Source organism: Oryzias latipes, chromosome 14 (genome assembly GCF_053564925.1).
Source record: "Oryzias latipes strain Hd-rR chromosome 14, Olatipes_Hd-rR_3.1".
Taxonomy (NCBI): Eukaryota; Metazoa; Chordata; class Actinopteri; order Beloniformes; family Adrianichthyidae; genus Oryzias; species Oryzias latipes.
In genome coordinates this window covers 30,302,199-30,310,855 of record NC_136250.1, presented here as the reverse complement: position 1 = coordinate 30,310,855, position 8,657 = coordinate 30,302,199, and the positions used below count along the sequence as shown (strand labels likewise).

At 40.9% G+C, this 8,657-nt stretch overlaps 1 long non-coding RNA gene across 1 annotated transcript; it reads left to right on the top strand.

The window, feature by feature from the left end:
• The first annotated feature begins 1,559 nt into the window (after positions 1 to 1,559).
• Positions 1,560 to 8,090, top strand: LOC144983644 (uncharacterized). The gene is made up of 4 exons (XR_013647400.1): positions 1,560 to 2,877; positions 3,165 to 3,243; positions 3,897 to 4,011; positions 4,139 to 8,090. It is a non-coding gene; the product is annotated as an uncharacterized LOC144983644 (long non-coding RNA).
• Positions 8,091 to 8,657: the final 567 nt, after the last annotated feature.

Here is an 8,657-nt window from a genome sequence, read left to right as displayed (position 1 = left end):
GCCCATCCTAAAATGATCAGCTATCGTAGCCTTCAGGATGCTTCTGTATAAAATAAGATCAAACCTGCTTCATTGGTTACTCTAAATTGTCCCTAGGTGAGTGTGCACGGGTGTGTGATATATGTGACCCTGCGACGTACTGGCGACCTGTCCCACCTTCGTCCACGGGGGATAGGGATAGGCTCCAGCAGCCCCGTGACCCCGAAAGGGACAAAAAGGGGTTTAGAAGATGAATGAAGGAAAGACGGGGCGGACACAAATTAAGGGGGGACATTGAACGTCCAAAAACTAAAACTTGGAACGTTCAAAAGATTTTTCACAGAAAAATGCAATAGATATTGCTCATGTGCTCATTGGTTGTTGTTGATGAGCCCCATGATGACCGTGTTTCTAATGTGATCGATGGCGAGTGATGACTCACCAGCAACAGACTTGAGTTTTAAATTAAGTATGCAATAATTTTTTAAAGTAAAGAATTAGAATATTAAAGAAATCATATGAATGACTTTAGGAGCTTCAACAATGTAGCCAGTAGGAGGCCCAAGCCAGGGTCTCCCTGTGCCGGCCCCCAGTCCGGGTAAATACAGAGGGTTGTGTCAGGAAATCTTTGCCAATCGAAACATTTGACCCATTTAGAGGAAGCTGCTTGGCTGCGGCGACCCCTGACGGAAAAAGAAGACATTAGAAGCTGGAGCTTCGGCCCATCTCCTTTTCTGAGATCTGTCAAATGGAGATTCTTCCTCCTCAACTTAAAAGGACCAGATTTTATGATTATTCATCTGTGTTGTTTTAATAGCATGTTTGAAACAAAATAAACACTAAAAAAGTCACTTTGTGATACTAAGACTGTTTTTAAGAAATCAGCGGCCATATTTGATTCCATGGGTTCTCCGAGCTTAAAGAACAGTTACGGTTATGTAGATTCTGTAAAAATAGACAGGTTTTGGTGGAAAACTTTGGTGGGACTTTCTCACCAACAGGCCTCAAGTGGTGAGAATCGGGGAGTCAACATCATCCACACTGACCCTGAGCACAGGAACCCCACAGGGGTGTGTCCTCAGCCCCGCCCTCTTCACTCTGTTCACCCATGACTACTATTCATCCCAAGAAGATGGTTGTAAAGTTTGCTGATGACACCACCGTAGTGGGTCTCATATAGAACAATGATGAGACCCTCTACAGAGAGGAGGTCCAGCACCTAACAGGATGGTGTGCCGACAACAACCTCGTCCTGAACACCTCCACTAATCCCGTCACTACACCGTTGACAGTTGACTTTCCTCTGGTTGCACTTTTAATCATGTATGCAATACTCATTCCATGTGTGCAATATTCACCTTTTTTTACTGTGCAGTCTTTGGTATTAATTATTTTTAATATTTATTAGAAAGCAGCTGCTGGAAAAAATTTAATTGTGCATTGCATTATAACAACAAAAGATTCTGAGAATCTGAAAACTGATTTCAGGAAAATCTTTCTATTTACATTTTCAAACGTAAATAGTACATTTAAAAAACACAAATTGTGAGAAATGTCTAAGTTATTGTTTGATGAGATCACAGCACTTATTTTGTAAATATTTAAGAAAGCATTCTTGCTATTTACTGTAGTTTAAGTTTAATCTTCCCAGAATTTTATTGTCCTAAAAAATTTAAAGGAAATCTTGTGTCTGAATAACAACTAAGGTTTCTGAGAAAATAAGACTTTAGGGCGGTCTATGGTTCTGTTTTGGTAAACATGAACATTAAAGGTGTGTAGAGTCACAGAGTCTCAGCCTGGAGCTGCTCCAGGTGGAGCAGCGACCCGTCAGCTGAGCTTCAAAGCCGCCGCTGGCCTGCCTCACGCCACAAGCAGTTACCGTGGTGCAGAGCAGACCGCCGCCGCACAAAGGAAGCTTTGCTTTAATGTTATCAGCGGCTGATCCGCGTACGGTTCTGTAACGACGCCGTATTTCCCGCCTGTCTGACATCGGCATCATGGCTCTCAGGAGCAGGCCCCTAATACTAGTTTACAGCATTAGAGAGCCACTTTTATTACGTTTCCAGCTCTGGAGAAGGCCATTCATCTCTGCACTGATGGATTGCTCTTGTTTGTGTTTTTGGTGATCATTGAGATAAATGTGCTCTGTAAGCGAGGGGGAGGAGCTACATATCTCTGGACCAAACGAGATGACTCCATGCAGATAGATCTTTATCTTGCTGATCACCACAACAGCCTCAATGTGTAATTCCCTTTTTTGGCTCTGGGTGTAATCTGTTTTTGATGGAGGGAGGGTTTGGGTTTGGACATGAATTTGATTGTTGGTGCGTTTTTTGTTTTCCTGGATGTCGATTGACGGCTGAACATGTAGCTCCAACCCTCCACACACCTGCTTAAGGTTTGATACCTCTGAAAGGTGTCCTCTTGAGAGGCGGTACCACTGACCGTAAATGAGAGCTGGACTGAGTGACCCCTCCCCCCTGGTGTTCCAAACAGGAAGTACCTGCGGGTCCCAAAAAGCCAAAATCAAAGTCTTCTGTGGAGAAATGAACAGCTGTTCCTGGTCAGAATAACCAGTCTTGATCAGATTTTTTTTAACATCTTCCTGCTAATCTTAATTTTTTTTCATGAAATGTTTCTGTAGTTCAAATGACTCAATATAAACTGATCAATCAGATGTCTCAAAAAAGTAGGAGGAGCCTGCTGGCCCCCACGTCCGACGTTCAAAACGTTTGGGAGATATCAAGTGGAAGGGCTGTGGTCTTCCAACAAACCTATTCCTGATTGGCATGAGTGGTTACCATAGAAACGTGGACTCAGACCAACTCGGAACAATCACTGCTTTCTGGTGACGCCAGAAACGGCGACTGATTTGACTTCATTTGGTTGCAGCTGGACGTAAGTTAGTATGTTGTTTTTTAAATCGTGTTAATCTCATTTTTATTCTATAACCATTGTCCTGTTCTCAAATATAGAAATAAATGTCCAGCGTTTTATTTGCGTGAACCTCTTATTGGAACTGAAAACGCCTCTCACATCACTCCTACTCCACATCTTTGCGTCTGTGTTCCTCCGCGTGCGCGGCAGGCGCCGTGGTGCTGCTGTGATGTCATCAATGTGCGACTTTGTAGTAATTCACAGAACTTATGCAAACAAGCCCACAACACCACCTTTGTTATCTACAGCATGATGTAAGGGATAAGGCCCGACAAGATGATCATAAATGAATGTGGTACGCAGAGGGCTGGTAAACTGTGGAGTAAGGTAGGCCAACATTTATATTATTGTATTAACACCAAGTTTGTGGTCAGTTTTTGAATTGCTCAAAGGTTTTTCTGCTGTTTGCATAAATTAGAGACTCTAGACGTAATGTTTGGTTCTTGTGGGCTTTTTTGTTTTCTTTGTCTTAATTGGTCAAGATTTACAAAAGAATCCCCCTAGTTGGTGTAAAAATAAAGATTTTAAGTCTGTTATGGTAAAACTTCATAAAGCCAGTTTTTTAGTTGTCATTTCAAATCTTTTGCTGCACCATAATATCATGGATTTAAAATTAGGCTTTTTACAGCAATTATTAGGTTAAAAATGATTGCAATTAAAATAGATTATTTATATTAATTACAGGTCAAGATTAATTAATCGTACAAAAAAGTAATTGCATGACAGCATTAAATTCTTACCAGAAAGCAGACAAAGATACTTGTTAGATTTTGTGTTTTTGCAGTCCAACTTAACCTTTTGTTTTGAAGTTGGAAATGTTGGCGAATATTTACAATACAGGAAAACAGAGATTTTATTTCAGACAAATCAGCAAAAACAAAGTCAATCAAAAAAAGTTTGATCATCAGTCTGGAATATTTATTTTTGTTTTCACGTTTTAATTCAATTCCTTCTACATTTTGTTTATCACCTGGTTTTAGTGAACAAAAAGCAGATTTCAGGTCGTTTTCTGCCCAAAGTCGTCAACATTCACAGCAGAGACTCAGTTCATCATCCTACCTGGTGGATCCTGAGTTAAAGCATCACCTGCTGCAGGTGAGATCATCAGCTCAGAGGTTGCTTAGCAACAGTGGAAAACAGAAAATTGTTGAACTTGATTAAAGCGGGCAGAAGTTTACTTGAACAAACTCTTGTGTTAAGCTTCTGAATCTGCTGGTTTCAGTTCAGGTCCATGGAAGCGGCGTCGGCTGGCTCCTGGAGGTGAAAGCATCGGCTGCCTGCTTAAAGCCGCCGGCAGTTTGACGGTCATGGCTCTTTATTGGCAGCAGCGGTGACCAGCAGCTCCATCTGCTCCACCGTAAAGTCCTTATCAGCGCCGCGGCGGCCCGTCCAGGCCCATTCCAGTCACTTCTGTTGTTTATTTGAGGCAGAGCGGTGGAGCGACTGTCTAACCCCCCCCGTCAGAACCTAGAATGTAAATGTGGGGGCTTTGATGGGACGTTCTCATGTTTGCATCAGGCCCTATCATGCCCCCCACAACATCACATTCACCACTGAGGTTGTGAACGTTTTGGCTATGACATCACTTCCTTCTTTTCCTGCCTTTAATCCAGTAGAAATCCAGACCCCCACCCCCCACCCCCACCATCCCCACCCTTCACTTTTCTCCTCCTCTGCTGTTTTCTTCTCCTCTCCTCGGTGAAGCCAGACTTTCCCTGATAAGGATGATGGATGGGGCAGAACTCTGGCTCCAGCCAAGCCCGGCAGCTTCCTGGGAGCCCACAGATACTGGGGTGGTGGGGGGGGGAGGGGGGCTGTTTTTAGGGGGAAATTACCTAGAACAGGACTGCCAAATGCAATAATAAGAACGCTGAGGACTGACGCCACTTGCTAAGTGATAACAGTATCTAATGTGGTGCCTTTTTAAATGCCTGCAGCGCAAATGAAGCCATTTCTGCATTAAAGGAGTCAAATTTACAAAGTACGGATAAAAAAACATCAATGAATGCCACTGAAAAACAGATAAAAATATTTTCTTGAGCTATTTAGGAAACTGGAATTTTCATCAAAAAGGCTCTGAGCTGCAAAAAGACACAAAAACCCTAAAAAGAAGCAATGAAAACCAGGTGGTTTGACCATGAACCAACACTGTGGAATTTTTAGGATTTTCCCAAAACAGTCATTTAAACTCTTAAAAATAAAGAGTTAAATCAATCCGTTTATACAGAGCACTTATAAAAAGCCAGAGCAACCAAAGTGATGTACAGGTGAGTCAATTATAGACACAAAACACTAAATTAAATACAGTTAAAAAATCAAAACAATAGAAGCAAAATAATAAAAGGTAAAAAGTTCAATCTTAAGCCAAATTCATGATTACCAAAAGATAGAATTTTGTGTATTTTGTATTTTTTTAGTCTTTTGTATTTTTTATTTAATATTTTTCTAAATAAAACTGTTCAATCGTGTGAAAAACTGAAGTGGAACCAGATCAGCTCATCAAGTGACCACTAGGTGGCGAGTTACCAGGAAAGCATTGATTCACTTTCCCCATGATTGGGTTCAAACCTGTTTTTTTGGGTCTAAGCTTTGTTTCTGTTTGATACATGATTTGTTTATGTATATAACAACAACCCCCCACCCCCCAAAAATCATAAAAATCCTTCTCAAATTTGCTAACAGGCAAGTACCAATAAAGAGAAGCCCTTGAGTTGGCCCCCACCAACTGAAAACAATATGAAATTCATCACAAAAAGCCGTGTTTGACACGTTCAACGTAAACATGTCAAAGTTTTCCGTAGAGATGCAACCATTCACTTCTGTCTTGATTCGGTTTTAAACTGAGAATGGTGGCGTCCGCAGTTCCACTGGTGAGACGGTTTAGTTTCCCTACTATCAAGAAAAAGTCCAACTTAAAGCATTTTCATGGTACTTTTCATGGTAGTGTTGTGACTTTGATAGTATTTCCTGTGTTCAAATGGTGTTTTTTTGTTTTATTGAAGACCGACCATCAGCCACATTCATCATTTTTATTTTAGAGACAAAGCTGTCAATATAAAACGTTTTTTTTCCACATGGTTACCTTGGATACATTTTTAAAGCTGGTCGTGGTTTTACTGGTGAAATCTCCCTCAGGGTTTGTTTCCCATCAGCTTCAGTTTGGATGTCGCCAATCGTCTGCTGTAACCGCGGCGCGTAACCTCCGGGCGGCGCAGCCTCCGGCCTGCGGACGAAGCACGATTACATTAATGATTTGTTTGGGTTTCGAAGGAGATGGTCGAGCAAAATTTGCTGTTAAATGAAAGTTTTTATCTTTGTTTACATCCTGTGCAAAGACGTGTTTTTATTAAGTATCGGGCGCGATAACGATTCTCACAAACGGCGTCTTCATCGGCTGAAAGACGACCCAACGGCGTCGTCCTGAAGGTCACTGACCTATAACTGAATCTCTAAAAAGAAATGTCAGATACCCCGTCTCCACTCCAATAAAGACCCAAGGTTTATTTCCCAGAATTCCTCCATTCCCACATAAGGTGTGTGCGACCGGCACGCCGCTGTGATTTAAAGCTGTTTATCGTTGTTCACTTAAACATTTACTTTTCAGCACAAGGTGAAGCCGAGAAGAAGAATGTCTGCCGGCGAGGTCTGGAGGATTTAAGGCCGTCCTCCCGCCCTCCGGCGCGGCTGACGTTTACGGGGCGAGGGGCTGATGACACCCCGAGAATCATGGGATTCTTTTTTGGAACGGTGCGTACGGAAGTGCACGTCGCTGGCGTAGCGTGCCTGGGCAGGCATCTCCATTTTTCATGGCAGCACATTGTTTTGATCCAGTTCCTCTTTTTAACGACCCATAATCCTTTACTGTAAAACGGCTGGAAGGAGATCCAAAGGCCCCCGCCGGGTGACTTATTATCAGTTTATGCTGGAGGACGGAAAGTAAATAAATGAACTTTTCTCCTGGTGTCCTGAACCTTCACCCTTTTATGTCCAACATTTCAGATTCCTCACTCCCTCTTGTGGTTTTATTGCTTTTTTTTTTATTTCACTTTTTTTTGTTGCTCCCTCATTAGTTTCAGTCCCCCCCCCCCTTCCCGCTGTGCTCCTGATTGAATCGCTGATGAAGAAGCAAAGCCGCCGCAAAACGGTGGAACGTAAAAAAAAAAAAATCAAAAAGCTACAGGAGAGATGTTGAAAAAAACAAACAATTTTAGAAAAATGTCAGGAATTATTTGTAGGAGTTTTGGGTTTGTAATGACTGTGCATATGACGGGGAGGGGGGGGGGGGGGGGGTCTGAGGCATGTGGTGGGGAAATGGCCCACTGTGATTAGTGGCTGCCTTAATGATGTATGCTGCCTCGGCTTCAGTCTCAGAAACAGGGATCCAAACGGGCTCTGTGTGAATTTCTAGCTTTGATTTTTCCTCTGTTTCTACTTTTGCTTCCATTCTTTTTTGCTGTTCTTCATCTTTATCAGGGTTTTCTACTTTTGCAACCGAAATGATGAATCAATAAAATAAAATAGGAATCATTTGGATGCCTTACCTTTCCTCCAAATAAGGAATTCAGGACAAAAATACCCAGGGTCATCAATGAAAAAGTGAGTAAAAGATCAAAGCAAACTTTATTCATGAAGCACTTTTTATACAAAGTGCTGAAAAACAATTAAGAATGTTCTGATAAAATACACAGAATGCACTTCCTGACACAATTGAACATGAAATGACGTGAATTATTATAATTAACACCTTGTAAACTGTTTAAAATATGCTGTAAAACGGAACTCCTTTTCTTTAACTACTACTGATTCAAAGAAAAAGGAGGAAATCTAAAAGAACATTTTCAGACATTTCAATCAAATATAAGTTAATAAGATACAAACATTTTGTAATTTATTAAACTTTAAAAAGGAAAAATTGCTTCACATATAAGTTTGTTAAAATATTGATATAGAAATGTAGATTAGAGGTTTTGTATATCATCATCAAAAACAGTGATGGTTCAGAAAAGACAGAAGGTTGTTTAAAGTCCCCTAAAAATCGACCTGCTTTTTTAAAGGAAACTCTCTGCAAAAGTGAGATTTTTGCTCCGTTTTTAATCAAATTACTTTTTTTTTGTACTTGAATTTGTCGAACACAGACTTCCAAATATTAAGAAAATAAAAGACTTTTAAATCCCTTTTCTCCTGCTTTTATGTCGGCAAACAGAAACCAACCAAACCTAATTTTAGAAAAGTCTGAGCTGCTGAGGAAGACAAGCCTGTCCAGAGGCGATGAGGAGAAAAGTAGCTGATTTATTTGAAGCAGTTTGTGTTTTTTGCACATTTTTCTTCTATTTTGCGTTGTTTCTATTTCAGTCTTTAACAAAAAGGCTAAGAATATTATTTTATAGTGTGTCAGTCTGACATGGAATTCATTAATTTAGAAAAAATCCTCTTTTAATATCTTAAAAAATGTGTCTAACATGAGTTTCTCTTGTGCATAAAGTTGTTGAATCTCTATTCTATGACGTTTCCTGACCATTAACTGTTTGAATATTAAAGGTTTTACATGCAGTAAAAGCCTTGAAATGAAGTGACTTGAAGCAGAAACAGCTGATAAAATGACCTGAATGGTTTGATCCGGACTCCGAGGCTCCAGCGGCTCAGGAACAAATGAGTCTGCGTTGTGAATTCAACAGTTGTGGGCTATAAAAGAGCTGCCAGCCTGTTGCTTTTGTTCCCCGCTGCAGAAGAGGACCACCATT